Source organism: Musa acuminata, chromosome BXJ3-1 (genome assembly GCF_036884655.1).
Source record: "Musa acuminata AAA Group cultivar baxijiao chromosome BXJ3-1, Cavendish_Baxijiao_AAA, whole genome shotgun sequence".
NCBI lineage: Eukaryota > Viridiplantae > Streptophyta > Magnoliopsida > Zingiberales > Musaceae > Musa > Musa acuminata.
This window is the reverse complement of record NC_088349.1, coordinates 42,941,977-42,964,935: the sequence shown is the minus strand read 5'-3', so window position 1 is coordinate 42,964,935 and position 22,959 is coordinate 42,941,977. Positions and strand designations below refer to the sequence as shown.

General features: G+C 38.1%; 1 pseudogene; it reads right to left on the bottom strand.

Annotated features, from left to right (window-relative positions):
- Positions 1-22,959, bottom strand: part of LOC135629620 (alpha-N-acetylglucosaminidase-like) — a 74,846-nt pseudogene that overhangs the window by 7,838 nt on the left and 44,049 nt on the right.

Below are 22,959 nucleotides of genomic sequence, written 5' to 3'. Positions count from 1 at the left end.
AGAAAAAAAAGTTTTGATGCACCAGAAACCAAGGTTTGCAGTACCGACCCGTACCGCCCGGTACGGGCGGTACGTACCGGTCCGATACGTTGCCGGTACGCGGACCACCTGTTACCGTGCCGAGTACTGTAGCAGCTACAGTACTCGGCACACCTGATTATACCGCTCGGTACACCCAGGTGTACCGAGCGGTATACCGTACCGTACCGGTACCGAGCGCCGGTCGAAACACCGGTACGGTACGGTATTGCGAACCTTGCCAGAAACAATAGCGTTGATGTAGTTAAAGAAAACTCTATATAGTCAAGTGACATGAAATGATCGACAAATTCAATCCCAAATAGTTATTCAATATTACATTGTGTGATGCAGTTTTGCAGTTGATAGGACCATATGCTTTCTTTTCTTGTTTGCCTTCAATTAAATCAATCCAGAGATACTTGATAAGCATTCTTCAATGCCGATCTCTCACTTCTTGAGAACATCTTATTTACAATCTCATCCTAGTTATAAACCTATAAATCAGTTCAAAAGATGGCCTACTAAAATTTATACAAATGATCATCATAAAACAAATTCTCAAATCATATGCCATTTTATTTGTTGTCATAGTATATTAAATAAGCACACATGATATTTCTAAATTGATCCCATGATTTTGCCAACCTCCATATACAAGAACATTTGCAACATAATTGCAAATCAAGGAAAACTTTATTATAAGGATTAACATAGGTATCAAACGTATTTGGTATAAAATGGACATGAACACAGAATTTCAAGTAAATAATAAGATAATGACGGAGATAAGTATTAATAAAATCTAAACTAGCAGGTCAACAAAAACACTACCTTCATCTGAGGTGGTTTCCAGAACGGGTCATATGAAAATAACCAACCCTGTAGAAGTTTAGAACACAAAAAGATTATTTGATGTTACTGTGAAACCAAGAGCATCACGCTTGACCTTGAAAGAAGCCCTAAAATCTATTAATTCATGGAAAAAAAAATTAAAGGAACTAGCATATTGTACATGTTGGCTAATGCAAAGTAGTATGTATCACCCCAACAAGGTGCGCACACATGATAATGAGGGTATCATGCCTCATAAAATGTTGATATCTGTTTATTATAAAACCACAAGAAACTCAAATAATCACTAGGCATCATCTAACTGAAATAGGAAAAGCTTCCTACTCTAGGATTGTTTAATGCTTAATATTCATTGGCAACCAATATGGTACAATAGCATGCATCTTCAACAATAACCTTGAAATTCTTTCTAATGACAAAATATCTATTACATGATACATAAGTTCCTAGTGTTCAAATTGGATCAATCGAAACAGGGATAAAAATTAAGAAAACTATCTATTTGTTCTGAAACCCAGCTTTAGCTAACATGTATTAAATCTAAAACCAAGTTTCCAAGTTTGCCAAACTAATCAATTGTTAAATTGTAAAAATTGACCACCAATATCTACACTTAAAAAGAACCCTCTTCAAGATGTCAACTCCTCATTCATGTGTTGGAGTAATTAAAGGATGAATAATATCAACCTATGGTACCTATGAAATAACTAATTTATGATACCTGCATGAGCCATATTGCATCATCATCACCACTTTGCATTCCTTTATATATTGCAGAACCCAAGGAAGATATATACTTTGGATCATCTACAGGTGGAGTGTTCTCATCAAATGTATCACTGTAGAGACCAAAAAGAAACAGAAGGTAATTAAGATCAGAACTTCTTTTGAAGTAAAAAAAATAAGTATATTGATATCTTTGAAACTAATACATTTTTGCACAATTTATAAATTATCTATCAACAATAAGAGCACATAACTAGGTGTGCATATTTTTTTATTTTTTTATAAATTAGAAGAATTAACAACTTTAATTAGTCTCTCCTAGCAACAATAAGAAAAAGGAGAACACAAATAGAACTTTGCATTCTTGATTGATCATCTTTCTGGGTGGTGTCATGTTTCACAAAATAGTTCAACTCTACTATTAGTCTATCACTCTATTGGATTTTTAGATTTCTTGTTAAGGTATTAAAGCTGTCATATTTTGTTCAATGAACCAAAAGAGCTTTCGGTATATCTTTTGCAATTAGGGAAAGAACAAATCTAAAAAAAAGAACAATACTATGTCTGATCTTTTTTTTTCCTCTTTTCTACAACATAATCTGCAAATTGTAGAATTGCAATGCTCTTTGCACACATCTCAAACATCTTCACCAAAGTGCAAAGGTAGACATTATTCAAACCAGGGTTCACCTTCTTGGTCCAAACCAGTGTACCAACTGACCAGCAATACGATATGTACTGCCCTATACTAGTGTACCATGTGTAGATACGGCGGGGCATACCAACGACATAGGAAAATGATAAAAAATAGCTCCAAAAATTTCTGAAAAATAAAATAAAATTATATTACGGGTTTTAAGTTGGAAAACACTATTCAACGCAAGGATTAAAATTTCGTACCATACCGGAGTTTCGAGATTCGCTTAATACGATACAATACTGTATACTGAGCGGTAGATTTCGGTATACCGCTAAAAAAAAAAGGGACGAGTGCCTTGTCACCTTTTTTGGTGCGTGGAGAGAAGACACCTCGATTTCTTCTCCCCACGTGGATAGAAAACCGAGGCGACGTCACCTCGTTTTATATATGTGCATATATGTATATGTATATGTATATGTACAAGGTATGCAATTTCGAATAATACCGCCCGGTACGGGTGGTACGTACCGGTCCGTCAGTTTACCGGTACACGGACCGCCGATTACCGAACGGAACGAAATATATATATATATATATATAAATTAATATATAAATATTTTATAAAAGGTGACGTCGCGTCGCCTTTATTGGCGACGTCGCCGAGGCGACGCGATGTCGCCTTATATATAAGAATATTTATATATAAATAAATATATATATATATATATAAATATATATATATAAACGAGGCGACGTCGCCTCGGCGATGCGACATCACCTTTTATAAAAATATTTTATATATAAATATATATATAAAAACGAGGCGTCGTCGTGTTGCCTCGACGACGTCGCTGAGGCGATGCGACATCGCCTTTTATAAAAAAAAAAAAAAATTATATATATATATATATATATATATATATATATATATATATATATATATATATATATATATATATATATATATATATATATATATATATATATATATATATATATATATATATATATACCGAGCGATATACCGAACGATATATCGCTCGATATACAGTTTCATACCGTACCGAGCGAACGTCGAAACTCCGGTACGGTACGAAATTGCATACCTTGTATATATATATATATATATATATATATATATATATATATATATATATGTATATAAGTTTTAAAAAAAAGGGGTGACTGCCTCGTCACCCTTTTTGGCACGTGGGGAGAAGAAACCTCGATTTCTTCTCCCTACTCGGTATATATATATAAAAGAAAATCATTTTCTGTGACGTTACCTCTTTTCTGCCCGTGCGAAAAAGGTGGGGAGAAGAAACCATTTCCTTCTGCCTCGTCGCCTCATTTCTTCTACTTGCATGGGGAGAAGAAACGCCGCCTCGATGCTCAGTTTCTTCTCCACGCGATGCCGAGGATTCTTCTCCTCTCGCGGATGAGAAGTCGCCGACGATACCAAGGTCTCATCGCCTCAGATGAGACCTTGGTATCGACGCCGATCTCTAGGTTCACCTCTTCTTTCTTCTCCCTCGATTAAATCCACCTAGTAGCGGGCGGTGACGATTTAGCTTTCGGTCTGATCTTCCATGAAGCTGTCTCCTCGATTTTTTGGACCTTATAAGGTATTAGAACATATTGGACCAGTTGCCTACCGTTTGGATTTGCCTGCTAGCTCTAAAATACATTCAGTTTTTTATGTTTCATACCTTAAGAGGAAGTTGGGTGAAGATGAGATAGTGCAGCACCATTTGCCAGATACCTCTACTACTAGGAAAGTTCAAGCTCAACCACAAGCCATACTTGATCGACGAGTTGTAATGTACCGCAGACATCCCGTGAGTGAAGTGCTGGTGCAATGGGCTAATTTACCAAAGGAAGATGCCGCTAGGGAGTCCTACAGAGCACTAAAAGAGAAGTTTCCATAATTTGATGTTGCTCAGCCTTGAGGACAAGGCTGAATTGAAAGAGGAAATGTTAGGGTCCTTTTATTTTCTGAGCTTTTAAATAATATTTATTGAGTCGTTTTAGTTCAGTTAGAATCAGAACTCTATAAATAGAGATGTAGCTGTTTCTTTTGGCAATCAGGGAAATATTATTTAGTCTTTTGACAAACCCTCGGAGGCCGATCCCCTCGAAGTGATCATCCCTTTTCCCTTCTTTTCTTTGATGATAAGACCCTAGGGTCTTATCAAGGAGTTTGTTAGTAGTTGTAAAACACTTAATTTCGAAATTCCCTATGCATGAAGTGTTATTTCATGCACTAGTACTTATTTTGGTATTTAGGGCTTAGAAAGGACTTTAGAAACATATGATATTTTGGTAGAAGCTCTCTTTGAGTACTCCCTTAAACTCTGTATCTCTTGGATGTGTCCTTGAGTGGTGAGTCTTTTGATTTCAGTCCTGTATCCTCATTTATAATCCTTGGGGTGACGAACTTTCTGTATCCCTTTGTGATTTTAACTTAGTGGTGAGCTATTTTTCGATCTTATTTAAGTTTTATCGCGAATTCGTGTCTTTTCTATCCAAAACACTCATTCCAACAAATCCAACTGTATTGTGACTTTTCTTCGAGAGTTCATTCCTTATCTATTGTGACTTTCTATCCGAAATACTCATTCCAGCAAATACAGCTCTACTATTGGTTTTTCGTCAAAATGTATTCTGCTTTGTCCACCTATTCTACATCACCCTTGGTATGAAACTTCGATTTTCCGCAAAGTTTATGACTGTCACGTTTTTTTTTGAAACTATACTTATAATGACTATCCTAGGGTAAATATGTTGGGAGTGATCAATTTTTTGAATTTTTGAGACGATGCGCAAAAAACCGATCGAACCTTGACATTGCAAAAACTTTATAACTATCATGTTTTTTTTCTGAAACTATGCTCGTACGGCATCTCATGGACAAATATGTTTGGAATGATCAATTTTTTGAATTTTCATGATAGTGCGTAGAAAACTGATCCAACATCGACTTTATGCAAAATTTATGACTGTAAGTTTGTTTCTGAAACCAAGCTTATACAACTATCTTAGGGCTAATATGTTGAGAATGGTAAATATTTTGAATTTTCAAGATGGTGTGCAAAAACTATTCGAACCTCGACTTTGCACAAACTTTATGATCGTTACTTTTTTTATGAAAACTGGCTTATACAACTTTCGTAGGTTTAATATGTTGGGCATGATCAATATTTTGAATTTTTTAGATGATGCTTAAAAAACCGATCTAACCTTCACTTTGCACAAACTTTATGATCGTTATGTTTTTTTGTGAAACTAGGCTCATACAACTTCCATAATGCAAATATGTAGGGAATTATCAATATTTTGAATTTTTGAGATGGTGCGTAGAAAACCAATTGAACCTTGACTTTGCGCAAACTTTTTGATTGACATATTTTTGTGTAAAACCATGCACAAACGACTTCGCTAGGGTAAATAAGTTGATAATGATCAAATTTTTGAATTTTTGTGATTGCGCAAAAAATCGATCAAACCTCGACTTTGCTCAAACTTTATGACGATCATGTTTTCTTACGAAACTAAGCTTATACAACTTCCCAAAAGCTAATATATGGGGAATGGTCAATATTGTAAATTTTTGAGAGGGTCCACAAGAAAACAATCGAATCTCGGCTTTAGACAATCTTTATGAGCATCATTTTTTTTTTTTTGCGAAACTAAGGTTTTACAACTTCCATTGGGCAAATGTGTTGGGAATAGTCAAATATTTTAAAATTTTGAGATGGTGTACAAAAAAACAATAGAACCTCGACTTTGCAGAAATTTTATGACCGTCATATTTTTTACGTGAATCTAAGCTTATACAACTTCTCTAGGGCTAATATCCCAAAGATCGATAATTCTCTTCCAGAGAAGAGGTAGGGAGGCGACCCTTGAGATAGGCGGTGAGAAGCGACTGAGGGCAAGGGCACCTCGCGGGCAGCACGCGCTCCTGTGCCCTCAATGGCGAGTGCGAGGGCAGCTTAGGGTAGGGACGACGGTTGCTTCTTCCTTGGGCTACTTGGCTCATACAAATTTTATTGGGCTAATATGTTAGGAATGATCAATATTTTGACTTTTTGAGATTGTGCGCAAAAAAATCATTCGAAACTTAACTTTGCACAAACTTTATAACCATCACATTTTTTTTGCGAAACCAGGCTTATACAACTTCCTTAAGGCTAATATGTTAGGAATGGTCAATATTTTAAAATTTGGAGACGGTGCATAAAAAACTGATTGAACCTCGACTTTGCGCAATCTTTATGACCATCATGTTTTTCCGTGAAACCAATCTCATAGGAATTCCCTAGGGCAAATACGTTAGGAATGATTAATTTTTTGAATTTTTGAGATGGTGCACAACGAACCTATCAAACCATGACTTTGCACAAAATTTATGACTGCCACGTTTTTTTACGAAGCCTAGCATATATGACTTCCCGAAGGCAAATATATTGGGAATGGTCAATATTTTAAATTTTTGAGGGATCGTAAAAAACCGATCGAACCTTGCCGCTTTGCAAATCTGATGACCGTCATGTCTTTTTGCAAAACCAGCTTGAACAACTTCCCTAGAGCTAATATGTTTGGAATGGTCAATATTTCGAATATTCGAGAAGGTGCACAAAAACTTGATCGAACCTCGACTTTGCGCAAACTTTATAATCGTCACATTTTTTTGAAAAACCAAGCTTAAACATCTTCTATTGAGCTAATATGTTGGGAATGGTCAAAATTTTGAATTTTCGAGATGGTGCGCACAAGAGCAATCGAACTTTGATTTTTCGCATAGTTTATGACTATCACATTTTTTTTCCGAAACAATGCTTATACTGACTACCCTACGACAAATATGTTGGGTGTGATCAATTTTTTGAATTTTTGAGATGGTGCGTAAAAAACTGATCGAACCTCGACATTGCAAAAACTTTATAACTATCACGTTTTTTTCTCAAACTATGCTCGTACGACATCTCATGGACAAATATGTTTGGAATGATCAATTTTTTGAATTTTCATGATGGTGTGTAGAAAACCGATCAAACATTGACTTTATGCACAATTTATGATAGTAAATTTGTTTCTGAAACTAAGCTTATACAACTTCCTTAGGGTTAATATGTTTGTAATGGTTAATATTTTGAATTTTCAAGATGGTGTGCCAAAACTATTCGAACCTCGACTTTATGCAAACTTTATGACCGTTCCTTTTTTTATGAAAATTGGCTTATAAAACTTCCGTAGGTTTAAAATGTTGGGCATGATCAATATTTTGAAATTTTGAGATGGTTCTAAAAAAATCGATCAAACCGTGACTTTGCACAAACTTTATTATCATCATGTTTTTTTGCGAAAGCAGGCTCATACAACTTCCATAATGCTAATATGTAGGGAATGGTTAATATTTTAAATTTTTGAGATGGTGTGCAGAAAACCAATTGAACCTTGACTTTGCGTAAACTTTTTTGACTGATATAATTTTTTGTAAAACCATGCACAACCGACTTTGCTAGGGCAAATAATTTGATAATGATCAATTTTTAAAATTTTTGAGACTACGCAAAAAATCGATCAAACACCGACTTTGCTCAAAATTTATGACGGCCATGTTTTCTTGTGAAACTAAGCTTATAAAGCTTCCCGAAAGCTAATATATGGGGAATGGTCAATATTATAAATTTTTGATAAGGTCCACAAGAAAACAATCGAATCTCGGCTTTGGGCAATCTTTATGACCGTCTTTTTTTTTTGTAAAACAAAGCTTATACAACTTTCCTTGAGCAAATGTGTTGGGAATGGTCAATATTTTAAATTTTCGAGATTATGCACAAAAAAATAATCGAACATCGACTTTGTAGAAACATTATGACCGTAATATTTTTTACGTGAATCCAGGCTTATACAACTTCCCTAGGAATAATATCCCAATAATCGATAGTTCTCTGCCAGAGAAGAGGTAGGGAGGCGACCCTTGTAATAGGCAGCGAGAAGCGACTGAGGGCAAGGGCACCTCGTAGGCAGCACGCGCTCCCGTGCCCTTAATGGCGAGTGCAAGGGCGACTTGGGGCAGGGGCGACGGTTGCTTCTCCTTTAGGCTACTTGGCTCGTACAGATTTTCTTGGGCTAATATGTTGGGAATGGTCAATATTTTGACTTTTCGAGATTGTGTGCAAAAAATCATTCGAAACATAACTTTGCGGAAACTTTATAACCATCACATTTTTTTTACGAAACCGGGCTTATACAACTTCCCTAAGGCTAATATGTTGGGAATGGTCAAGATTTTAAAATTTGGAGGCGGTGCATAAAAAACCGATTGAGCCTCAACTTTGCGTAGTTTTTATGACCGTCATGTTTTTTCCGTGAAATCATTCTCATAGGACTTCCCTAGGGCAAATATGTTGGAATGATCAATTTTTTGAATTTTTGAGATGATGCACAAAAAACATATCAAACCATGACTTTGCGCAAAATTTATGACTGCCACGTTTTTTTACGAAGCCTAGCATATATAACTTCCCGAAGGCAAATATATTGGGAATGGTCAATATTTAAAATTTTTGAGAGGGAGCGCAAAAAATTGATCGACTTTGCAAACTTGATGGCCGTCGCGTCTTTCGGCAAAACCAGCTTAAACAACTTCCCTAGAGCTAATATGTTTGGAATGGTCAATATTTCGAATATTCGAGACGATGCACAAAAATCTAATCGAATCTCGACTTTGCGCAAACTTTATAACTGCCACATTTTTTTGAAAAACCAATCTTAAACAACTTCCATTGGAGTTAATATGTTGGAAATGGTTAATATTTTAAATTTTCGAGATGGTGTGCAAAAAACCAATCGAACTTTGATTTTTTGCAAATTTTAAGACTACCACGTTTTTTTTCCGAAACTATGCTTATACTGACTCCCCTTGGGCAAATATGTTGGGAGTGATCAATTTTTTGAATTTTTGAGACGGTGCACAAAAAACCGATCGAACCTCGACATTGCAAAAACTTTATAGTTATCATGTTTTTTTTCTGAAACTATGCTCGTACGACATCTCTTGGACAAATATGTTTAGAATGATCAATTTTTTGAATTTTCATGATAGTGCGTAGAAAACCGATCCAACATCGACTTTATGCAAAATTTATGACTGTATGTTTGTTTCTGAAACCAAGCTTATACAACTTCCTTAGGGCTAATATGTTGGGAATTATTAATATTTTGAACGTTCAAGATGGTGTGGAAAAACTATTCGAACCTCGACTTTGCGAAAACTTTATGACCGTTACTTTTTTTATGAAAACTGGCTTATACAACTTTCGTAGGTCTAATATTTTGGGCATGATCAATATTTTTAAATTTTTAGATGGTGCTAAAAAAAACGATCAAACCTTGACTTTGCACAAACATTATGATCATCATGTTTTTTTGTGAAATCAGGCTCATACAACTTCCATAATGCTAATATGTAGGGAATGATTAATATTTTGAATTTTTGAGATGGTGCGTAGAAAGCCAATTGAACCTTGACTTTGTGCAAACTTTTTGACTGATATAATTTTTTTTTAAACCATGCACAAACGACTTCGCTAAAGCAAATAAGTTGATAATGATCAATTTTTTGAATTTTTGAGATTGCATAAAAAATCGATCAAACCCCGACTTTGCTCAAACTTTATGATGGCCATGTTTTCTTGCGAAACCAAGCTTATACAACTTCCCGAAAGCTAATATAAAGGAAATTGTCAATATTGTAAATTTTTTCAAGGGTCCACAAAAAACAACCAAATCTCAGCTTCGGGCAATCTTTATGACCGTCATTTTGTTTTTATGAAACTAAGCTTATACAACTTCCCTTGGGAAAATGTGTTGGGAATGGTCTATATTTTAAATTTTCGAGATGGTGCACAAAAAACCAATCGAGCTTCGACTTTGCAGAAACTTTATGATCGTCATATTTTTTTTGTGAATCCAAGCTTTTACAACTTCCCTAGGGCTAATATCCCAATGATTGATAGTTCTCTGCCAGAGAAGAGGTAGGGAGGTGACCCTCGCGATAGGCGGCGAGAACCGACTGAGGGTAAGGGCACCTCATGGGCAGCACGCGTTCCCGTGCCCTCAATGGCGAGTGCGAGGGTTACTTGTGGCAGGGACGATGGTTGCTTCTCCCTAGGGCTACCTACTTGGCTCGTGCGAATTTTCTTGGGCTAATATATTGGGAATGGTCAATATTTTGACTTTTCGAGATAGTGCAAATAAAACATTCGAACCTCAACTTTGTGCAAACTTTATAACCGTCATATTTTTTTTGCGAAACCAGGCTTATACAACTTCCCTAAGGCAAAAATATTGGGAATGGTCAATAAAATTTGTAGACGGTGCATAAAAAACCGATTGAACCTTGACTTTGCATAATCTTTATGACCCGCTTTTCTATAAAACCATTCTCATAGGACTTCCCTAGGGTAAATATGTTGGGAATGATCATTTTTTTGAATTTTTGATATGGTGCACAAAGAACCTATAAAACTTTGACTTTACATAAAATTTATGACTGCTACGTTTTTTTACGAAGCCCAATATATACAACTTCCCGAAGGCAAATATATTAGGAATTATCAATATTTTAAATTTTTGAGAGGGAGTACAAAAAACCGATCGAACCTTCACTCTTTGCAAACTTGATGACCGTCACGTCTTTTGGCAAAACCCAGCTTAAACAACTTCCCTAGAGCTAATATGTTTGGAATGATCAATATTTCGAATATTCGAGACGATGCACAAAAAACTGATCGAACCTCAACTCTGCGTAAACTTTATAACCGCCAAATTTTGTTGCATAACCAGGCTTAAACAACTTCCATGGAGCTAATATCTTGGGAATGGTTAATATTTTGAATTTTCGAGATGGTATGCAAAAAACCAATCGAACTTCGAGTTTTCGCAAAGTTTATGACTGTCATATTTTTTTCCCAAACTAAGCTTATACTGACTACCCTAGGGCAAATATGTTGGGAGTGATCAATATTTTGAATTTTTGAGACGATACGCAAAAAACCGATCGAACCTAAACATTGCAAAAACATTATATCTATCACATTTTTTTTCTGAAACTTTGCTCGTACGACATCTCATGGACAAATATGTTTGGAATGATCATTTTTTAGAATTTTCGAGATGGTGAATAGAAAACCTTTCCAACATCGACTTTATGCAAAATTTATGACTATAAGTTTGTTTCTAAAACCAAGCTTTTACAATTTCCTTAGGGCTAATATGTTTGGAATGGTTAATATTTTGAATTTTCAAGACGGTGTGTAAAAACTGTTCGAACCTCGACTTTACGCAAACTTTATGACCGTACTTATTTTTGTGAAAACTGGCTTATACAACTTCCATAGGTTTAATATGTTAAGCGTGATCAATATTTTGAATTTTTGAGATGGTGCTAAAAAAACCGACCGAACCTGGACTATGCGTAAACTTTATGATCATCATGTTTTTTTTGTGAAACCAGGCTCATACAACTTCCATAATGCTAATATGATGGGAATGGTCAATATTTTGAATTTTTGAGATGGTGCGTAGAAAACCAATTGAACCTTGACTTTCCGCAAACTTAATGACTGACATAATTTTTAGTGAAACAATGCACAAACAATTTTGCTAGGGCAAATAAGTTAATAATGATAAATTTTTTGAATTTTCGAGACTGTGCAAAAAACCGATCAAACCCCGACATTGCACAAACTTTATGACGACCATGTTTCTTGCGAAACTAAGCTTATACAACTTCCCGAAAGCTAATATATGGGTAATGGTCAATATTGTAATTTTTTTAGATGGTCCACCAAAAACAATTGAATCTCGGCTTTGGGCAATCTTTATAATCGTCATTTGTTTTTACGAAACTAAGCTTATACAACTTCCCATAGGCGAATGTGTACAAAAATCTAATCGAACCTCGACGTTGTAGAAACTTTATAACCGTCATATTTTTTTTGTGAATCTAGGCTTATACAACTTTCCTAGGGCTAATATCCCAATGATCAATAGTTCTATGCCATAGAAGAGGCAGGGAGGCGACCCTTGCGATAGGCAGCGAGAAGCGACTGAGGGCAAGGGCACCTCGCAGCAGCACGCGCTCCCGTGCCCTCAATGGTGAGTGAAGGGCGACGTAGGGTAGGGGCGACGATTGCTTCTCCATAGTGCTACCTACTTGGCTCGTAGAAATTTTCTTGGTCTAATATGTTGGGAATGGTCAATATTGACTTTTTAAGATGGTGCACAAAAAATGATTCGAATCTCAACTTTGCGTAAACTTTATAACCGTCACATTTGTTTTGTAAAATCAGGCTTATACAACTTCACTAAGGCTAATATCTTGGGAATAATCAATAAAATTTAGATATGGTGCATAAAAAACCGATTGAACCACGACTTTGTACAATCATTTTTACCGTCATGTTTTTCCGTAAAACCATTCTCATAGGACTTCCCTAGGGCAAATATGTTGGGAATGATCAATTTTTTAGATTTTTTAGATGGTGCACAAAGAACCTATCAAACCTTGACTTTACGTAAAATTTATGACTGCCACGTTTTTTTACGAAGCCCAACATATATGACTTCCCGAAGATAAATATATTGGGAATGATCAATATTTTAAATTTTTTAGTGGGAGCACAAAAAATCGATCGAACCTTGACTCTTTGCAAACCTGATGACCATCACATCTTTTGACAAAACGAATTTTAAACAACTTCCCAAGAGCTAATATGTTTGGAATAGTCAATATTTCGAATATTCGAGACAGTGCACAAAAAACTGATCAAACCTCGACTTTGCGCAAACTTTATAATTGTCATATTTTTTTGCAAATCCAAGCTTAAACAACTTCCATAGAGCTAATATGTTGGAAATGATCAATATTTTGAATTTTTGATATAGTGCCCAAAAAACCAATCAAACTTTGATTTTCCGCAAAGTTTATGACTATCACGTTTTTTTCCGAAACTATGCTTATACTGACTACCCTAGGGCAAATATGTTGGGAGTGATCAATTTTTTAAAATTTTGAGACGGTGTGATACCGGGGGTGATGCAGAATGGGGGGATAAAGCAGAATAGATTTTGACACAAAACCGATAGTATAGCTATATTTGCTGGAATGAGAATTTAAGATAGAAAAATCATAGTAGACAAGGAACGAACTCTCGAAGGAATGAGAATTTGTATTTGCTGGAATAAGTGTTTTGAATAGAAAAGGCATGAACTCACGATAAAACTTAAATAAGATTAAAAAATAGCTCACCACCAAGTTAAAATCATAAAGGGATACAGAAAGTTTACCACCCAAAGGATTATAAACGAGGATACAAAACTGAAAACAAAAGACCTACCACTCAAGGACGCATCTAAGAGATACAGAGTTTAAGGGAGTACTCCAAGAGTGCTTCTGCCAAAATATCAACAATTTCTAAACTCTTTCCTAAGACTTAAACACCAAAATAAGTACTAGTGCATGAAAAAAACCCTTCATGCATATGGAATTTCGAAATTAAGTATTTTACAACTGCTAACAAATTCTTTTAATGCATTCCTTAGTCTCGAAGAAAATCACCTTGAAACAGTTTAAACTTTATGGAGGAAATATACTAATGAGCTGTCATATTTGCGTGGGCTGAGTAGAAGATTATGAGGCAACATTGTTGGCTGAAAAAAATACAATATCATTAGCAAGGTCCATATGATTAGATTATAGCAAATTAGACACTCTCGTGTCAATCTCCCCTGGTTGAAAAAGACTTGTCCTCAAGTCCTTGTTTGTTTCGTCAATATAATTGTGAAAATGACTTAAATTAACAACATTAAATGTTGGGGACACTCCGTAATCTTCAGGTAGCTTGACCTTATAAGCATTTTTGCCAATTCTCTTAAACACTTTGAATGGACCATCAGCCTTTGGTTTCAATTTTCCAAATTTGCCAGGTGGAAACCTCTCCTTCCTTTGATGAATCCAAACCAAATCACCAACATTAAACTCTATATGTTTTTTGTGTTTGTTGGCAGCTTCTATGTACCTCTTATTTTGCTTTTCTATATTTGATTTAACCCCCTCATGTAGCTTCTTTATCTGCTTTACGCTCTCATCAGCATCTCCACTAAATTGCTTAGTTGTCGAATGTAGGACGATGTCCAAAGGACTAGTAGGATTAGCACCATAAGCAACCTCAAAAGGACTCTTCCCAATACTATGATGCATAGAATGATTGTAGGCAAACTCAATTTATGGAATAATGAGATCCCACTGCTTAATATTCTTGCCAACATAACATCTAAGCAAATTTCCCAAGCTTCTATTCGTTACCTCAATTTGCCCATCGGTTTGTGGATGATGCGAGCTACTGAAATTCAAAGAAGTACCCAGCATCCTCCAAAGAGTTCTCCAAAAATGATTAAAAAATTTTGAATCTCGATCATACACTTTAGTTTTTGGAATACCATACAATTTAGCAATCTCCTTAAAATACAAATCAACAATATGAGATGCATCATTCGATTTATTACAGGGAACATAATGAGACATTTTTGAAAATCTGTCAACAATGACCATGATAGAATCCTAGTTCCTTTGAGTTCTTGGCAGTCCCAAAACGAAATCAAGACTCACATCCTCTCATGGAGCATTTGGCACAGGCAATGGAGTGTACAATCCAGAATTTTGACTTCTTGTTTTTGCCAAATGACACACTCGACATTGCTTTACATGTCTCTCCACATCTCTAAACATCTTAGGCCCAATAGAAGTTTGATTGAATAAGAGTTAGAGTCTTGTCTCTACTGAAATGTCCACATAAAATACCACTGTGAGCTTCAGCTAGAATTACTTGTCTCGAAGAACAAGATAGAACATATAAAGCATTAGCTCGAAAAAGAAAACCATTAAAGATAAAAAATTGTTGAAAGGAACTTGATTTGCAATTCTGCCATATTGAGCTGAAATCCACATCATTCTCATAGAGATCTTGGAATATTTCAAATCCAACCACTTTGACTTCCATTGTTGATAATAACGAATGTTTTCTGCCAAATACGTCAGCAACTACATTTTGAACACCAGATTTGTGCTTGATTATAAAGTTATAAGATTGTAAAAACTCCACCCAAGCTGCATGCCTCTTGTTTAGCTTGTGCTAGTGATTAATGAACTTTAATGCCACATGATCAAAATATAGGACAAATGGCTTGGCAAAAAGATATTGATTCCAATGAGATAAAGCTCGATAAATGATATAAAACTCCTTGTCATAAGTAGAATATTTTTTCCTGTATCATTCAGCTTTTCACTAAAAAATGCAATGGGCTTTCCATCTTGACTAAAAATAGCACCATCTCACGTTAGATGCATCACATTAAACCTCAAACACAATGTCAAAATTTGGTAGAACTAAGATAGGAGCTTCAGTCACCTTTCTTTTTAAAAGCTCAAAAGCATCATTAACCTCACTAGTCCATTTGAATTTATCACATTTCAGACATGCGATAATTGGAGCGACAATAGAGCTGAAACCCTTGTTGAATCTTCTGTAAAAGGAGGTTAAGCCATGGAAACTCCTCACATCATGCAATGAAGCAGGTGTTGGCCAATTGAGAATAGCTTCTGCCTTACTTTGATCCATCATGATTCCATCTTTTGAAACAATAGACCCCAAAAACACAACACTAGAAGTAAAGAAATCACACTTCTTTATATTAGCATAAAGCTTTTGCTGTCTCAAAATAAGAAATATCAATTTTAGATGATTCATATATTCCTCTTCACTCTTGTTGTACACTGATATATCGTCAAAGTAATCTACAACAAATATTCCAATGCATGGCTTAAGTATGTGATTCATAAATATCATGAAAATGCTAAGAGCATTAGATAGCCCAAATGACATAACCAATCATTCATATAAGCCTTCTCTAGTTTTAAATGTTGTTTTCCACTCGTCTCCGGGCCTCATTCTTATTTGGTGATAGTCATTCCTCAAATCAATTTTAGAGAAAATATAAGAACCACACAATTGATCAAGTAAATCAGCTAACCTTGGAATAGGAAAATGATAGTCCACTATGATTTTGTTGATAGTGTGATAGTCCATACACATTCTCCAAGAACCATCCTTCTTAGGCACCAACAAAGCTGGAACCGCTCAAGGACTCGTGCTCTCCCGAATTAACACATTTTTTATCAACTCATCCACTTGTCTTTGAAGTTCTCCATGCTCCTTGGGACTCATTCTGTAGGTTGCCTTGTTAGGTAGAATAGCCCCCGGAATAAGATCAATATGATGTTGGATGTCTCTCAAAGGTGAAAGGCCATGTGGAATCTCTTCTGGTATAACATCTTTAAACTCCTCCAGGATTTATTTTATGATTGCTAGTGTCTCCTTGTGTTGTTCTTTTTTCTTTACTACTACTAGAGCCATAACATGACCACCCTTGTCTAATTCAACTTTGCATTCACCATAGGATATAAAAGCGCTAACTTCCTTCTTTGGTGTACTGATTTCGGAAGGTTGTAATGAGCTAAGATAATCTTCTTTTCATTCACTTTAAAAGAATAAGTATGTTTGTAGCCGTCATACAACACCCTTCTTTCATAATGCCAAGGTCTTCCCAACAACAAATGACAAGCGTCGATTAAAGCAACATCACACCATACTTCGTCTTTATAATACTTGCCAATAGAAAATTAAACTAAACATCTTTTATTTACCTTGATGTCATTTCCTTTTTGCAACCAACATAATTGGTACGGATGTAGATGAGGGATTGTGTCCAACTTTAGCTTCTGCACCTTCTCAAAAGATACCACATTCTCAAAGTAGCCGCTGTCGATGATCACCAAGCACACCTTGCCAAGAGAAGTGCATTTAGTGTGAAACACGTTTTTTCTCACCCAACTTTCATCCTCGGCCACATAAGACACTTGTCAGCTACTTTGCAATACAATAGACAAACCATAATCTGCATAAGTAACCTCTTCCTCATCTTCATCATATTTTGGTTCGTTGTCGGCTTTATCTTCTCCTCCATCACTATGATCTTCAATCAAATTTACAATCCTCCTATTTGGACAATCTGAAGCATTATGCTCAAAACCATGACATTTGAAGCATTTTCGACCACTTGGGGTAGCAGAATTAGGTGTTTTTTTGCTGCTAGTAGATTCTTCACCTTTTTCTTGTACCTTCGATATCACCTTGCTTTGGACAGTAGGCTTAGAACTTCCTCCTTTTATATAGCCTTCTTTTGAACCATACTGAGAACTCTTTTCAAACTTCTATTGCTTTTCAACTTTTAATGCCAACTTGCTCACATTATTTAAAAACTAATATGGCTGCAGTTGAACAATTTTAGCAATCTCATACTTCAGACCACCTAAGAATCTTTCAATGGTTTGCTCTTCCGGTTCCATAAGCTCTCTTTTTAACATTAGATTATCGAATTCTGCTATTACTCTTCCATACTAAGATATTTTTGCTTAAAATCATGGATTTTGATAAAAATCTCTTGCCGATAATTGTCAGGTAAATATTTTCTCTTCAACTCCCTTTTCATTTTTTCCCATGTCACGATCTTACTCTTCCCCTAACTGTCACGGACTTAGCTGGTTTGCCTAAGTCGTGCGGCACCCTTGCGTGTACGTCCGCAAAGATCAGCCTCCCCGAAGCCTCCCATGGTCCCTCAGGACCCACAAAAGAGAAAACGGGTTAGAGAGAACGTCTCACTCGGGATCCACAAGCAAACATTCCAGGAAACACTTCATAGACAATATAAATTACAAATAGACTTTACAAGCTCTGAACAGTTGCACAACAAAGGGTCAAAATGGTCCATTACAGACCGAAAATCTCTCACAAGTGTCCACATGACACAACCTTTATTTACAAGCCTAAAGCGGCCACCAACCCAACTAAAATGGAACTATTAAGCCTTCGGTCGTCCCTCTACATGCTGTGCAAAGCATAAACATACCAAAAGACACGGACATACATAAGCATTACATCAAACATCCTGTTTAGAAGTTTGTCAATGACATTCTCCCCCACTTATTCCTACGACGTCCTCGTCGAAGCCTTTGCCGACACTGCAACTCCTTGCCTTTGCTGAGTCTTCAATCTTCTGCTCCAACTACAATGCGCCTCCTAGCTCCCAACTGCTCTCCGCTGCTGTTTTTGAGTAGTCGAACCTTTGATCCGCCATGCTGCTTCAACTGGCTAATGACTCTGACTCTAGTGTGGGGTTGACTGAGTTGTCTTGATCCCTGTTGGTTCCTGCGGATCCTCCAGATGAATGAAAAGACCATCCTTACTGCGCTAGTCTCTCAAATGCCTCATGCTGCTTGGACTGGGTGGATGCTTGTTGGAGCTTTAACGAGCATCGTCTCGAAAACTTCTGAAGTTTTGGGTCCTTCCTCCACAAAATTTGCCCATTGACTCTTCTTTCACTTAGTTGTCACTTCCAAGTAGGTTCGCATCACTTCCACTTTCGATTGGCATTTCGTTGGGGAATGAAGCGGACAATCTACTCTCAGTAGCACTGATCACCGTTGGTGAGGATTTGACAACTATTGTCTTCCATTATCTTCGAAGGGTCTTTGAACTTGTGCAGAGCTCCTCTACTGAATAGATAAGAGAATTGGGGTACTTGATTTCGTCAATTCTCTTAAGGGTTGAGAAGGCAAAGGTTACTTGACTTCGCCCGCCTCCTCGAGGTTGTACTCCATGCATCGAGTTGGTTACTGGCCTTCGCCTGCTCTTTGCTCACACTTCTGAAGCACTTGAAGTGTTTGCACTCCTTGCGTTGAGTTAACTACTGTGATTAACCTTCTCAATGCCATCGAACTTCTAGAATGCAAGAAGTTTTCACCCCAACTTGGAGTAATTCTCTAATAGATTTGGTTGCCTCTGGGATTGTACCGTCTTCTCCATCAACCCTACCTCCTACTCCCTTGAGTAGCAAAGGTACAGCACCGCGTACTGCCTGCTTCGTTCCTTGGTCATGCACTCTTGCATAACCCGAAGTCTTTCACTTTCGGCTATCTTGATGAGAAGCTTATTAACACCAATCTTACGAAGTCCCTTGGCCTCTGCCCTTCAGCCTTGTCTCGGTACTTGGAGTTTGCCTCTGCATGCTCCACCTTTTCGGCGCCTTTCATGACCAAACGCTCTCCCTCCATTAGAGCAAGGAATCAATGACTTTCGTGGAAGTCCCGCCTCTACGGTACCATAGCATTGCCATGCCCATGGCCCTACTATCCGTCGCCACGCATCTGCATCCCTTTTTGTCACAATCAGTAGATATGTCTCTGTGGCACTCCTCCGAGTCCACCTTCATTCTAACTGATGCTTGATTTTGGGTAGGTAAGTCCCTCTGGACTCATCGTCGCTTCCTCGCCCCTTTCGACCCCCTGCTTCGACACCTCCGTATTCTCCAAGCAGCTCCCTTTGGTCGATGGAAAGGCAGATTGCAACTCCCATGCATGGCCTCTGCCATCACGTTATAGGGTTTGCACCAATTTTGTTCTCCTTAGCTTCCTTGGTAGCAACGTTTGCTTACTCGACCTTGTCCTCTGACTTGCCGGGCTCCCTTAAGCGAATATGAACTCTGGAGCAGTCTAACTCTCCAGTTGCTTCGATCATACCTCTGTATGATCAAGTCCCTCTCATAGGACTCACTGGTACTTGCATTCAAACTTTTCCCTTGGTGGAACACAGCCCCTATATGCTGATGAACAAAACTTTTATCCGATGCAAAATTCGATGCACGCACGGAAGACCCGCCTCTGCAGTACCATGGCCTTCACTCCATGAATCCATAGCCCTTCTTACCGTCGTGTTGTTCACCGAAGTGGAGCTTCCAGTAGCTCCCGATCATACCTCCATATGATCTAGTCCCTCACGGGACACATTCATGTGTATCGCATTGCCACGAACTGTTCCACCACGATCTGCTGCACCATGTCACCTCCTGGTGACATCTTCATTGCATTCTGATCCTTGTGGGATGAACTCGAATTGTGATCCCTCCATGTGTGGCCTCTGCCAATACATCACAGGGTCTCTTCCACCTTCGATTTTGTTCGTTCCTTTGCCAATCGACCTTCATCCACCCACTCTTGGGTCACACTTAGATGAAGCACCGCTCTAGGACAGTCCGTCGCCTAGTAGCTCCCGAAATCCCCCGACTTCGCTGCAATTAGTGCACCATTATCTGGATCCTGGGCCTCTGCCCCTACCAGCACAATTTCTGCTGCGCACCGCTTCCTTTATGACAACTTGAATGGCAACATTGTGGCATATTCTTCAAGAGTACCCGCCTCCGTGTCCTCTTGCCCCGTGCCAAGGCCTTCTAAACCCAACTTCGCCTCCGCAAATTGAGTCGCCTTAGATCCTCCATTAAATGCTTTTCCGAGATAAGGTGCTTGTTCCCAAAAGCTCCCTTTGTCTTTGGCACCATGTAAGATGAGTCTGCTCCATCAGAATGAAGGACCCATGGAACAACATGATCCTGCTCTTGCCTCTGCAAGAGTTCATATCCTTGACCTCTGTCCAAGGAAAGCACTGTGCCTCTGCTCCATATTTCATCTTTTATGCTGGCTCCCTTCATGCGGCTTGGGTACTTCACCAAGTTACACCCAAGTTGCTCCGCTCCTCGTTTTTGTATTGAGTTGATGGTAGCCCTCACGCCCACCATTCCACGGGTCAACCCTCCCTTGAGTCCGATCTCCATATCGACTCCAAGTGTCCCTTCATTTGTGTTGCGTTGGGTCGCTTCCCCACTTGATCTCGCAATGCATCCACCAATGCATTCTCTCGAGCGAGATCATACGACGACTCCTCACCGCTTACTCAGTCCATTGAGCTTCGTGGAGTTATTTGTTGAGGTACTCCTCAACATGTGAGGTCCGTCCCACATGATTCTCCCTTTGGAGAGCCGGGACTTATCCCTCCTGGATAACTATCCCGTTGGAGCAACATCTCTCTTCGTTTCGGAGACTACCATCCCGTTGGACTACTCCGATTTGCTGAACAAACTATGCATTGTTCTGCCTCCTGCAAACGCACTTGCTAGATTGCGACTCCATGTCAATACAACCCCCGCTGCACCACTCAAAGCCTAGCAACATACTGAACTTATTGCACACTTCAGCCTCCTACGGACGTATCCTTTATATGCCGAAGAGAAAGTTTCAATGCTCCATGGCGCCGAGTTTCGATCGCCTTGGGATAGCCGCGAACATTCCATCGTCCGCATACAAGCCCATGTATGAGTACTGAATTCTTTGAGTTAACAATTCCCCTCACCTCTGCGAGCTTTGCACAACTCTTTCAGTCGCTGAGCAACTCATTCCACCTTGCATGGTCTCATCCTTTACCAAGCGCCTCGCTTGCCTTGAGCACCATCAAGTATAGTTGTCAACGTTGAGCCATAGCTCAAACTCAGCCATCCCAACCTTTGTGTGCTCCACATTCTTCCAAGCTTGTCTGTTCTCGTGGTGCCTCTTACGCGAAGGGTTGGCCATTCCTCTGAATGCCAATCTCAGATGCTCACTCCTCCGAGCGACTCCATTTCCTTATATCTCTATGCTCGTTTTCCCCCAAACGATCGCACGTGTGCTGATTGCCCTCAACGCAGCCCAGCTAGGTCCCCCACGTTTGCATGCTAAGTGTTTCAATAAGTGCTTGTCCCGCTCTGATACCATCTGTCACGGACTTAGCTGGTTTTGCCTAAGTCGTGCGGCACCCTTGCGTGTCCGTCCGTAAAAGTCAGCTTCCCCGAAGCCTCCCATGGTCCCTCAGGACCCACAAAAGAGAAAACATGTTAGAGAGAACGTCTCACTCGGGATCCACAAGCAAACATTCCAGGAAACACTTCATAGACAATATAAATTACAAACAGACTTTACAAGCTCTGAACAGTTGCATTACATCAAACATCCTATTTAGAAGTTTGTACGTGACATAACGTTCTGTTTCTTTAGATTTTTCCACCAAAAAGATGCATTTCGTCTAAGTTTAAGTGCCACAAGTTTTACCTTCCTTTGTTCTAGTGGTTCATGAAAATCGAAAATTCTTTCCACTATATTAAGCCAATCAATAAATCATTAACATTAATTTTACCTTCAAACTTTGGAATATCCAATCTTGGGTTGTATTTGTTCTGCCACTCATCTTGGACTCTATGTCTTGCCCGAAATCTTCTCAACTCCCTTTGATGAGGAGATATATCATCAATAGAAGTAAATTCATGAACATCATTTTCAAGCTGGTTGTGTTTACTTTGAAGTTCTTCGATTATTTTATTTTTTCTTGTAGACTACGCAGCAATCTTCGTAGCTGCAGCCTCAATGACTCAGTATCATCTTCATGGCAACTACCTTCTCCAACTATATCTTTTCCATTCCGCCTTGTAATGATCTCTAAACTTTAGCTCTGATACCAAACTAATACCGGGGGTGATGCAGAATGGGGAGATAAAGTTGAATAGATTTTGACAAAAAATCGATAGTAGAGCTGTATTTGCTAGAATGAGAATTTCGAAAAGAAAAGTCACAATAAATAAGGAACGAACTCTCGAAGAAAAGTCGCAGTACAGTTGTATTTGCTGGAATGAGTGTTTTAAATAGAAAAGGCACGAACTCACTGTAAAACTTA